Here is a 14192-nt window from a genome sequence, read left to right on the forward strand (position 1 = left end):
TACAGCCACATGATGAACATCTTCAGGTACTTTACCCCTTTCTGCCAGAAAGACAGGTTTTTGTCCACGCCTTTTTCGGGATGCGAAGCCAGCGATCAATTGTCTGGCTAGATGGATCCTGTAAGTGATCTGATCATGCTGTCCACTTTCTCTTTTACTTATTTTCTACAGGATAAAACTGTTCACGAAAGCAACGTCCACCAGGAAATAAAATATTCTTTGCCACCATTTTACAGAACGTTTGCCAATAGCATACCTTTCTCGTAATTGATCAAACTTATCGACACCACCGATTATTTTGTTGTATTCAGCCACGACTTCAGGACAAGAAATCTCTGTACTAGTACCATCCTTGTTTTTCCTTTTCACTGTGGCTGTTGATCTTGGGTCATGAATTGAGGACAGGAAAGTGACTGGGCAGTTATCCATCCATTTTACTGTAGAAATGGCTCCTTTTGTTTCAAACTGGAATTATCCTCATTCCAATTTTACTTTTTCCTTCATAAATTTGGGTAAATCTTTCCTGTTGGTCTTCACTGTTGCACATCCATAGACACCCTTCTTCAAAAGTGTTGACATCAGTTTCATGGTGGTGAAGAATCTGTCAAATGCAACATTATTTTTATTATTTATTTCCTTTATTAGATCTACTACAACCCTTTCGCCCAATGTAAAGTCACTATCTGCCTATACTTGCCTGTGTAAACATCAAAGATCATTATATATCCAGTGAGTAAATTTGACAAGCACCACACTTTGTAGCCTCGTTTCACCCGCTTCATTGGCATATAATGTTTCATAGATGATCGTCCTTTGAAAGGAATCATCGATTCATCCACTCACATAAATGATGAGAGCTCACAATTATTCTTACAGCTCTGCAAAAGCTTTTCAATCATGGCAGTTTATGCATTTATCATATTCTGGATGATTTTTTGGCCTTGCAGTTTCGTTGTTATTACAGTGAACATTCTCTACAATCTTTTACTTGTCATTACATTAGCAATTGGCTCTACTTTTAGTATAGGGTCTGAACTCCAGAAGTTAGAGAGAGCAAGAAGTTGAAGAATTCCCATTAGAATAAGACATCCTATATAAGCCCTCATTTCTTGAGCAGTTGTGTCCACCCAGGTGTTTGATGGACATCTACTACGACGATTTTGTTTTACATACAAGTTTGTTTCATTTACAGGGTGTTTCAAAAATGACCGGTATATTTGAAACGGCAATAAAAACTAAACGAGCAGCGATAGAAATACACCGTTTGTTGCAATATGCTTGGGACAACAGTACATTTTCAGGCGGACAAACTTTCGAAATTACAGTAGTTACAATTTTCAACAACAGATGGCGCTGCAAGTGATGTGAAAGATATAGAAGACAACGCAGTCTGTGGGTGCGCCATTCTGTACGTCGTCTTTCTGCTGTAAGCGTGTGCTGTTCACAACGTGCAAGTGTGCTGTAGACAACATGGTTTATTCCTTAGAACAGAGGATTTTTCTGGTGTTGGAATTCCACCGCCTAGAACACAGTGTTGTTGCAACAAGACAAAGTTTTCAACGGAGGTTTAATGTAACCAAAGGACCGAAAAGCGATACAATAAAGGATCTGTTTGAAAAATTTCAACGGACTGGGAACGTGACGGATGAACGTGCTGGAAAGGTAGGGCGACCGCGTACGGCAACCACAGAGGGCAACGCGCAGCTAGTGCAGCAGGTGATCCAACAGCGGCCTCGGGTTTCCTTTCGCCGTGTTGCAGCTGCGGTCCAAATGACGCCAACGTCCACGTATCGTCTCATGCGCCAGAGTTTACACCTCTATCCATACAAAATTCAAATGCGGCAACCCCTCAGCGCCGCTACCATTGCTGCACGAGAGACATTCGCTAACGATATAGTGCACAGGATTGATGACGGCGATATGCATGTGGGCAGCATTTGGTTTACTGACGAAGCTTATTTTTACCTGGACGGCTTCGTCAATAAACAGAACTGGCGCATATGGGGAACCGAAAAGCCCCATGTTGCAGTCCCATCGTCCCTGCATCCTCAAAAAGTACTGGTCTGGGCCGCCATTTCTTCCAAAGGAATCATTGGCCCATTTTTCAGATCCGAAACGATTACTGCATCACGCTATCTGGACATTCTTCGTGAATTTGTGGTGGTACAAACTGCCTTAGACGACACTGCAAACACCTTGTGGTTTATGCAAGATGGTGCCCGGCCACATCGCACGGCCGACGTCTTTAATTTCCTGAATGAATATTTCGATGATCGTGTGATTGCTTTGGGCTATCCAAAACATACAGGAGGTGGCGTGGATTGGCCTCCCTATTCGCCAGGCATGAACCCCTGTGACTTCTTTCTGTCGGGACACTTGAAAGACCAGGTGTACCGCCAGAATCCAGAAACAATTGAACAGCTGAAGCAGTACATCTCATCTGCATGTGAAGCCATTCCGCCAGACACATTGTCAAAGGTTTCGGGTAATTTCATTCAGAGACTACGCCATATTATTGCTACGCATGGTGGATATGTGGAAAATATCGTACTATAAGAGTTTCCCAGACCGCAGCGCCATCTGTTGTTGAAAATTGTAACTACTGTAATTTCGAAAGTTTGTCTGCCTGAAAATATACTGTTGTCCCAAGCATATTGCAACAAACGGTGTATTTCTATCGCTGCTCATTTAGTTTTTATTGCCGTTTCAAATATACCGGTCATTTTTGAAACACCCTGTACAATGAGAGTGAAAACATCATCATCAAAGGACTTAGAAAAATAAGTGAGCTCCCAATCATTGGCACTACAGAGAAATTTTGGTTTTCCTTCCATTCGTGTGTCAAAGTTGTTCTTTACATTGTCGATGTAAGAACAGTTGCTGTTCCATTCTTCTTCACTTTCATTGTCCAACGTATCATTACTGGCAACAGTCGGAAGCACGAATGATTCACTGTCATGTTCATCACCATGTCTTGTTCCACAGAAACATGCCTTGAAGCAGTATAGCTTTGAGGAAAAAAATCACAAAATGTCATGCAAACAGCACTGAAAGGATCCTCTACAGAGCATCACTCATCTATAGAATGCCTCTGCGAAAAGGTACAGCAAAAACGGTGGGAACTGTGAATCCCACGGGACTAGGAGCGAGTTCATTGTAGTGGGACGCATGTTCCCCACGGCTCACGAAAGGGTTAAACTTGAGCCATAGCTCCTCTACATGCTCCTGCCCTGAGCAAAAACTTTCAGGTTCCTCACTGAAATGTGACACTACTGGTTATTTGTCTAATTTGCTGAACGTATAAATATTTCCACTTGTTTTAATTGCCCTTTGTATTTTGATATTCATTGTTGTTATAACTGCCTCATGATCACTGATTTCGGCTTCAATGTGAACACCCACAAAGAGGTCAGGTCTGCTTGTTGCCATTAAATCTAATACATTTCCAAACTATCTATTCTAGATAGTTTTCAGAGTAGGCATTTAGTAATATTTAGAGGATGCCATCAAAACAAAACTTAAATTATCCCAGTTGATGATTAAAGTCTCCTCTAATGATTACTTTATGATTAGTGAACTTAATGTTTAAGGAAAATTAGTCTTTTTCTAAAGGTTTTGATTACATGAGTAGCAAGTCGTCTGGTTGATAGAATTTAATTTTATACCCACTCTTGATACTTAGTCTTGCCCAAACACTTTCACATGCATCCTCAATTTCTGTCTCCATGGATTTGAATTTCTTGTCAACTGTGACAAGTACACTACTTTCACTTTCCTATCCTTGTGCTACATACTTAAATTGTCCCCAAAGATCTCACTAATGTCAGCTTCAGGTTCTAATCAGCTTCATGTGCATAGCATTTGAGAGCTTCAGTGCTTTTTAGGAGCACTTCAAACTCTGACATCTCCTTGCGAATGGTTTGACAGTTAATCAATAGGGTTTTAATACTCTCACCTGTGGAGAGGCATTTCTTTGGATCTCACACTGCTATTTCAGACCTATAGCTATCGTTATCTGGATTGGGGGGAGAGTTGTTTAATCTAAAAAACCTTTGTGTGCAACCCTACACAGTCAGTTACCTGGGTAGCTTCCTCTGATTTGTAGTGCACACTTGTCCCACTTGGGATGACTCTACAACTCTCAATGCTATGGGACGTATATAGGAAATCCCAGCCTAGCTAGCCTTCGGAGTCTCTGGTTCAAGCCTTCCATTCAACTCAGAACCAAAGGGCCACTATATTTTCTGGAGACAACACTTAGATTAGGAGCTTTGTTGAAACACTGTGAGTGAGGCCGATATTTTAAACCTTCTCTGTTAGTCGCTGAAATGATCCAAGTTTGACGCGGAGCTCAGACGACAGGCATCGTTTGTTGCAATGTGCACCACAATTCTGTTCCCTCAATGACTGCCGGAATAGGCTCTTCATCGTGCTGAATGAGGTGTTGAGGCACACACACTTATTGCACATAGTGTTCCTTGCTGACATTTCCCTTAGGGGCACCATTATTCACCATACATCTGAATTGTCAATGATTAATAGACTCCACCCCTTTGCATTTGCTGCTGCTTCATGAAGGACACAGCAAGTTTCCCAGTAAGTGAAGTGAGCCTCACTGGCTGAGTTTTGGTTTCATTACAAGGCAGCACCTTGAACCTGTAAGTCAGTTGGTTAGGTGCAACATCCTGAGTTCTCCACCAATGATGTGTGTCGCTATGGATCGGAGGAAATCCTCTCTGGCTTCCGGCGGCTATCTGATTTGGTGAAGACTGCCAGTCTCGCTAGTGGTATGAAAGCACAGCTCTCCATCTGCAGCATCATCGACAGGACTGACTGCGGACCTTTGGTACAGAGCCAAGTGGAGGGTCTGAATAAGAGGCTGAGACGGTTCTGCGACCATGTGGGCTGCAGATTCCTCGACTTGCGCCATAGGGTGGTGGGGTTTCAGGTTCTGCTGGATAGGTCAGGAGTCCACTACACACAGCAGGCAGCTACACGGGTAGCAGGGGTTGTGTGGCATGGACTGGGCGGTTTTTTAGGTTAGATGGCCTCGTGCAAGTACAGAAAGGGCAACAGCCTCAAAGGGTGCAGGGCAAAGTCAGGACATGCGGGGACCAAGCAGCAATCAGTATTGTAATTGTAAACTGTTGAAGCTGCGTTGGTAAAGTATGGGAACTACAAGTGCTGATAGAAGGCACCGAAGCTGAAATCGTTATAGGTACGGAAAGCTGGCTGAAGCCAGAGATTAATTCTGCTGAAATTTTTACAAAGGCACAAACGGTGTTTAGAAAGGATAGATTGCATGCAACCGGCGGTGGCGTGTTTGTCGCTGTTAGTAGTAGTTTATCCTGTAGTGAAGTAGAAGTGGATACTTCCTGTGAATTATTATGGGTGGAGGTTACACTCAACAACCGAGCTAGGTTAATAATTGGCTCCTTTCACCGACCTCCCGACTCAGCAGCATTAGTGGCAGAACAACTGAGAGAAAATCTGGAATACATTTCACATAAATTTTCTCAGCATGTTATAGTCTTAGGTGGAGATTTCAATTTAGCAGATATAGACTGGGTCACTCAGATGTTTAGGACGGGTGGTAGGGACAGGGCATCGAGTGACATTATACTGAGTGCACTATCTGAAAATTACCTCGAGCAATTAAACAGAGAACCGACTCGTGGAGATAACATTTTGGACCTACTGATAATAAACAGACCTGAACTTTTCGACTCTGTAAGCGCAGAACGGGGAATCAGTGATCATAAGGCCATAGCAGTATCCCTGAATATGGAAGTAAATAGGAATATAAAGAAAGGGAGGAAGGTTTATCTGTTTAGCAAGAGTAATAGGAGGCAGATTTCAGATTACCTAACGGATCAAAACGACAATTTCTGTTCCGACACTGACAATGTTGAGTGTTTATGGAAAAGTTCAAGGCAATCGTAAAATGTGTTTTAGACAGGTACGTGCCGAGTAAAACTGTGAAGGATGGGAAAAACCCACTGTGGTTCAACAACAAAGTTAGGAAACTACTGCGAAAGCAAAGAGAGCTTCACTCCAAGTTTAAACGCAGCCAAAACCTCTCAGACAAACAGAAGCTAAACGATGTCAAAGTTAGCGTAAGGAGGGCTATGCGTGAAGCGTTCAGTGAATTCGAAAGTAAAATTCTATGTACCGACTTGACAGAAAATCCTAGGAAGTTCTGGTCTTACGTTAAATCAGTAAGTGGCTCGAAACAGCATATCCAGACACTGGAATGATGATGGCACTGAAACAGAGAATGACACGCGTAAAGCTGAAATACTAAACATCTTTTCCCAAAGCTGTTTCACAGAGGAAGACCACACTGCAGTTCCTTCTCTAAATCCTTGCACAAACGAAAAAATGGCTTACATCGAAATAAGTGTCCAAGGAATAGAAAAGCAACTGAAATCACTCAACAGAGGAAGGTCCACTGGACCTGACAGGATACCAATTCGATTCTACACAGAGTACACGAAAGAACTTGCCCTCCTTCTAACAGCTGTGTACAGCAAGTCTCTAGAGGAACGGAAAGTTCCAAATGATTGGAAAAGAGCACAGGTAGTCCCAGTCTTCAAGAAGGGTTGTCGAGCAGATGTGCAAGACTATAGACCTATATCTCTTGACATCGATCTGTTGTAGAATTTTAGAACATGTTTTTTGCTTGCGTATCATGTCATTTCTGGAAACCCAGAATCTACTCTGTAGGAATCAACATGGATTCTGGAAACAGCGATCGTGTGAGACCCAACTCGCTTTATTTGTTCATGAGACCCAGAAAATATTAGATACAGGCTCCCAGGTAGATGCCATTTTCCTTGACTTCCGGAAGGTGTTCGATACAGTTCCGCACTGTCGCCTGATAAACAAAGTAAGAGCCTACGGAATATCAGACCAGCTGTGTGGCTGGATTGAAGAGTTTTTAGCAAACAGAACACAGCATGTTGTTCTCAATGGAGAGACATCTACAGACGTTAAAGTAACCTCTGGCATGCCACGGGGGGTGTTATGGGACCATTGCGTTTCACAATATATATAAATGACCTAGTAGATAGTGTCGGAAGTTCCATGTGGCTTTCCGTGGATGATGCTGTAGTTATACAGAGAAGTTGCAGGATTAGAAAATTGCAGCGAAATGCAGGAAGATCTGCAGCGGATAGGCACTTGGTGCAGGGAGTGGCAACTGACCCTTAACATAGACAAATGTAATGTATTGCGAATACATAGAAAGAAGGATCATTTATTGTATGATTATATGATAGTGGAACAAACACTGGTAGCAGTTACTTCTGTAAAATATCTGGGAGTATGCGTGTGGAACGATTTGAAGTGGAATGATCATATAAAATTAATTGTTGGTAAGGCGGGTGCCAGGTTGAGATTCATTGGGAGAGTCCTTAGAAAATGTAGTCCAGCAACAAAGGAGGTGGCTTACAAAATACTCGTTCGACCTATACTTGAGTATTGCTCATCAGTGTGGGATCTGTACCAGGTTGGGTTGACAGAGGAGATAGAGAAGAGCGGCGCATTTTGTCACAGGGTTATTTGGTAAGCGTGATAGCATTATGGAGATGTTTAGCAAACTCAAGTGGCAGACTCTGCAAGAGAGGCGCTCTGCATCGCGGTGTAGCTTGCTATTCAGGTTTCGAGAGGGTGTGTTTCTGGATGAGGTATCGAATATATTGCTTCCCCCTACTTATACCTCCCGAGGAGATCACGAATGTAAAATTAGAGAGATTCGAGCGTGTACGGAGGCTTTCTGGCAGTCGTTCTTTCCGCGAACCATATGCCACTGGAACAGGAAAGGGAGGTAATGACAGTGGCACGTAAAGTGCCCTTCGCCACACACCGTTGGGTGGCTTGCAGAGTATAAATGTAGATGTAGATGTAGACCTCTGTCTACCCTGTATAGGACACCCAGACCTGCCATTAACACACCATTCAGTTAAGTGGACAAGTAATGATCCACCTTGTAGTTCCTGCAGGAGTGGCAGTATCCACAGGACAGGATAGTACTTGAGGTACCTCTGGTAAGCATCTCTTGGTAGCCATACGAACATATCCACTCACAGTAGTCAGGGCAATTTGCAGGAGATTATGAACAGCAACCAACTCACTCCCTGCCCAAAAACAGCAAGCACAGAGGGGCTGCAATTATGTCTTGGTGCAGTATTTTACAGAATAGTAAAAAAGATAACTTTTTCTTCAAATTGCTGATTCGTTTTTAGTTTATGAGTCTCATATGCTGAATTTTTTTTATTTTTTTTTCAGTTCATGTGTTTACCTTTTGAAGCTAATGAATCATGCTGTTCTGGTAAAGGATGTCTCAACAACTGAGGAACTCATCAATTGGTGCCAGTGCATCATGAAATGCAACAGAAATGAAAGAAGTATGACCAGTTCCCAAATGTGCACCCTACGGCAGTTAGGGAAGATCACCACGATCTTGCCACCCCTGTCTCCCAGGTAGTGAGAGAAGAGGTGGCTACCATAAATGTCAACTCCAGGAGGTAACAGAGAATGTCAAAGAAGAAGTTGTCGATCTAGAGCACCAATCTCTGCCACCAGTCTAATGCACCACTAGAATTGACTCAGACTTGTTGTCTGACAATAAAGGGACAACCCATCATCTGAGTGATGCAGGTACAACCAAGTATAGCACCCTGCATAAGAACAGACATTTGGATAACAGAAGACAACACACTGTTTTCTGTGTAGACGAACTGGACATGTATGCTACTGCAGAGAAAGGAGACAAGTGTTAAAGACTAGTAGGCTGTCAGACATCAACGATCTCACCAACTCTATTGATACCAGTCAGTTGCCGACGATCAAAGCCAAACTGCAGTACAAACACTTCAAATTAGTCTTTTTAACAGAATATAGTCATAATGTTATTCTCAGGTGTGCTGCTTCTTTCCCCCTCCCAGACATTACAAGTAGTCACAGACTGGGGAACGTCAGAGCTCCAGATTAAACGAAGGTATTCACAGGTAACAAAGATTGCTCTGGCAGTTGTTTGCCGTTGAAGACACTGTTATACTGCCATTATCAACAAACTGAGTTCTAGTTGTCAGTCTAGATGCTCAGTTAAACAGTGAAGCTTCTGTTGATTGCGCAAAGCTACTCAGGCTCACAAAACAAATGTACGTTCCAGTGATGATCATAAGCGTTGCAAGTGGTCAAGGAGAACTTTGGTTATCATCCTTGTATGCCTAGTAGGCATAATGCTATTCAAATCTCTCTCCACTTCTTTAAACACCTCTATGTATCAATTTTTTTTGTTTATATTTAGTTTTAGTTTTTTTTAGCAAATGCATTTGGTAACATTTGCTCTGTAAGTAATTTATTAGTGGATTTACATTTTTCGACTATCTTGCAGTGTATTGCACTCATCGATAACATATTATCCATGAGAGTGTTTATTTACATTTAGTGGTGGGCAGTTAGCAGCTGGAGTGCATCTGAGAGCTATGTAGTGACAAATTTATTTGTGTATTGTAGTCCGTTATTAATTTCAATAATTTTAAACCTTTTTCCCTTAGTTTATTGTGAAATAACTGTAGAACAAACTTCCAGAAAAGTTAGCTTACTGCATAATGTGTAATTTTTGTTTTGGACAAGTAATCTGTTAAGTATTTGTGGTAGTAGTATTAGTGGCGGAGTAGTTGTTACCTTCTCCCTACTGAGCAAAATTTTAAATCACTGTAGGTAGTTCATAAAACCATTTTACTATAGTAACATACCTTCATTAACACAGAAATATGGTTCTTTGATAAGTGTAAAATTTTCACTATGAGGAGGGGTGTGGGTGGAGCTTGCAGTAGTCTTGATATGGACAGGGAGTATGATCTGGAAAGGATAGCTACTCACAAACTGGTGGCACAAATTTGAAGCTGCTTCAGTATCATCAACAGCCTCATCTTAATACAGTTGTTAGTGTATTAAAATGGGGCTTGAGATGCTATAGCTGACATTGCAGTAGTTCCAATTGAGTCTATTAATGTATCGGGTTTCACTGGGCATGTCCTGGACTTTAATACGTATGGGAAGGGGAAGTTGGCAAAACTTGTAGGTGACAGTGTAGTGGCAGGTTGTGGGTCCACTCATGGAAAAATTCCTGTAGTAATTAGTGTTAGAGCTGCATTCTTTTTTAGATTGAAGTCAGCTAGCAGGTATCCCTTTAACAAAGCAACAACCTTAAAAAAAGTTACAGTAGCATATTTCATCAATATGTAAGAGGTATGAGTGAATTGAGGGCTCCAATACCAGGATACATTAGGTTGGTGTATAAGTTTGATGTGTTTTTGTTTTGCACGTTGGTATTCCACATGCTATGGGTTTATTTATCAGTTGTCATATTTGTAGTTCACTGTTGCTATTTGAGTTTACATATTGTCATTTGGAGATAATGAGTGGAGTTGTGGACTCTAGAAAATGGAGTACTGAGTGAACAAATCTGAACGTTTCCAACATATTCTTCTGTTTGGGTTCAATAGAGGGGCGACAGCAGCAGAGACAGCTGAAAAATTTGCACAATCTCTGGGAATAATGCCATCATCAATTGACTCATGGTCACCACCACCCGTTCCTATCCTGTATCGTTAATGGTGGCAAGAGATTGTCTCTTTATGCTAACATAAGAAAAAGAAAGGAAAAATTGAGCCCAACAAAGCAACAACCCCGCTTACAAAGACCTGTGCACATCCACAAAAGATTATTTTATGCATATGATGGAACAGCGATGGTGTGGTGTACTATGAATTGCTTCGCAGAGGTTTACCCATCACTGCTGACATTTATTGTCAACAACTGAGATGTCTTAAAGGCACAGTTCAAGAATAATAACTAGGAAGACTGAGTGAAGTGATGCTACTTCCTGATAGTGCCAGCCTGCATTCTGCTAGAGCGGCAAAAAATACTAGATATCAGTTGGGTTGGGAAGTCATTCCATACCCACCTTATTCACCTGGTCTTCCACGCTCAGATTTTCACTCTTTCCCACACTCCATCAGAAAACCTTCAAGGAACTTTCTTTCCGGAAAAAAAAGCACTCAGAACACGGTTCAATGAGTTGTTTGCCTAAAAACCACACAATTTCTACAATTGTGGAATGGAAAAGTTACCGCAGCAATGGCAGACATGTAAACAGTGAAGAAGAATATATTACTGATGACTAAAGTCTCTGTTGTGTGTATCAGTAGTGTTTATTAAACTTACAGGAAAACAATATGAACTTATGCACCAACCCAATATGTTAGCTGGTTATTTTCCAAGGAACTCATTGCAGAGTGGCCATGTACATGAAAAGCAGTATTTCATTTGAATCTACTGATGAATGAAAGCACTGCACGTAACAGCTCACTGAATGTTGTGCTAGAAAGTTGAATTTCATGAAACTGAGATTTTAATTACAATTATCAACAGGTCCCTTAACTTTTGATACCAGGACATTTCTGTTTAAGCTAGGAGTAGTTCTTGATTCAGTTTATTAAAAGTACCAAAAATCAGTTGTACCTGGTGACTAAAATTAATTTTATAAGTTATTGTGCAAGGAAATGAATTGAATATAATTATAAACTATTTAGAAATGAAAAGAAGTTGCAACATACACACTTTTAAAACCTCATTAAAGAACAAGAGTGGCACGATATTTATAGTGCTGATAACATGACAAATTTAATGTTTTCCTTGACATATCTCATGCTCTCTGAAATCTGCTTTCCAATGGTGTGTCTGAAACAGGGTACTAGCACAGACAAGACAACAAGTGTGGCTGACTAATGGGAATAATATCAGAACTTTAAGAAATAATCACAACTGAGCTGTAGTAGCCCATTACAAACAGTACTGTAAGGTTCTTAAAAAGTCATTAGCAAGACAAAAAATAAACTGAATAGCTAATTCTCAGGGCAAAATTAGAACCATATGGTCAGCCGTGAAAGTGTCTAGCCAACAGCACAAGGCCAATGACATAAAATCAATACATAGTAAAACTGTTTTTGTTATGATAAATCAAATATATGTAGAGTATTTAACAATCGCTTTCTAAATATAGCACAGAAAGTAAATAAAAGCTTAGTTTTTACAGGAAATCATGTAACTCACTGAAAAACGGCTTTCCAAGACTACTACCTGAAATAAATCTTCCTGAGACTGACAAGGGGGAAACTGAGTTAATAATTACATCACTGAAGAATAATGTAGGTTGGTTGGTTTGGAGACTGAACTAAAGGGTCATCAGTCCCAAAGAATAAACACTCATGGATATAATGGGTTATCTAACAGGATATATTCGATTATCGATCATTTTGTTTGTTATGTTGGTTCACATGTCCTGAACATATGTTCACAATTTCAAGTGTACTGCATACTTAATTTGTTTTTGACAGATGGAAAAGTTAGACGAGTTTAAGTGTGTTTGGCGATTTTCGATTATTATAAAAACTGGAACAATGAATTTGTATCAATTTTTATGTGAAAAATGGAATCATGCACTCTAAAACACTTGAAATGTCGACAGTGGCGTACGGTGAGTCTACTCTAAGTAAAACAAACTGTTTACAAGTGGTACAAGCTCCTCCAAGATGGCCGAGAAGGTGCCTATGACGAACCTCACTCTGGATGCCCAGCACAACAACAGATAGTAATGTCGAAGCTTTGAAGAAAATTGTCTAGGAAAATCATCGAATTACGATAAGAGAAGTTTCTGTGGACATAGGCATATCAGTTGGCTCGTGTCATGCAATTTTTTGGGATGTTTTGGGCATGAGACGTGTGTCAGTGAAGTTTGTTCCAAAACTTCTCGATTTTGATCAGAGGAATAGTCACAAGAGCATTGCTCAGGAGCTCTTGAATGATGACAATGATGATCCTGATTTGCTCAAAAGGGTCATAACTGGTGACGAAACATGGGTTTATGGTTACGAAATCAAAACCAAAGCCCAATCGTCCCAATGGAAGTATTGTGGAGAGCAAAGACTGAAAAAAGTGCACCAAGTTCTATCAAATGTCAAAGGTTTGCTCACTGAGTTTTTCAATTACCATGGCGTAGTGCATCTTGAATTTTTGCCTCAAGGTCGTATGATCAATAAGGAGTATTATCTTGATGTTATGTGCCTTTGTGAGAAGCAATCCACAAGAAAAGTACGGAATTGTGGAATAACAATTCATGTCTTTTTTATCATGTCAATGGACCTGCCCATTCATTGTTGCTTGTGAGAGATTTTTTGGCCAATAACAACTTGACTGTCACTGGATAGAGTAAAGAAAAAGTTGCTAATGCTATGTATCTCCTTTAATTTAATTAAGGTGTTTGATTGTGTTGATCGCAGACTATTACTGCAGAAGTTGGACCATTATGGAATAAAAGCAACAGCTCACAACTGAATCCTCTCAAACTTTAAGAACAGACAGAAAAAGGTCACTCTTAACAGTAATAAGAATGGCTATGAGATGGTATCTGTAAGAGCATTGCAGGGAAGGTTGAGCTGAGAAATAATTCTTAAAGAAAAAAATCAATAAGTAGTCCCATTTCCAAGTTATTTAGCATTGACGTTAGCTGCACGTGCAAATTCAAGCAACCTGCCAGAGACTGTGCTGCCATTTTTTTTTTCTTTGTCCTTTCAAACTGAGTGAACATATCTGTTGATCATTATCTTAAATTTATTGACTTCCAAAAAGGGCACATTTTCAGTAGTAATGAGTATAATAAGTGGTAACTCACGGACCCACAGATGTCTGTGCATTATTGCATTTTACTATGTTCAGGTGCTTGAATCTGCATGTGCAATGACATGACTGGCTAACTTCAATCCTAAGTAACTCAGCAATGGCACAATATATTTAATATTTTTTTAAACAATTATTTCTCAGTGCAACCTCCTCTGAAACACCCTTACAAAATTTTCAGAGGGTTTCTGAACATCCTATATACAAATGATGTGTCTTAATACAACAGGCAATTCTAAAATATTTATGTTTGCTGATGACACTAGCATGGTAGTGGGGCAAGTTAAGTGCAACACAGGCAATGTATCAAATAGTGCATTTCATGATGTAAGTTCAAGGCATGTAGAAAATAAATTGATGCTGAATCACAGTAAGGCTTAATTTTCAGTTTCTAACACACAATTCAACTAAAATTGACATTCTGATTGAACAGAATGGGTATT

This window comes from Schistocerca nitens, chromosome 2 (assembly GCF_023898315.1).
Source record: "Schistocerca nitens isolate TAMUIC-IGC-003100 chromosome 2, iqSchNite1.1, whole genome shotgun sequence".
NCBI lineage: Eukaryota > Metazoa > Arthropoda > Insecta > Orthoptera > Acrididae > Schistocerca > Schistocerca nitens.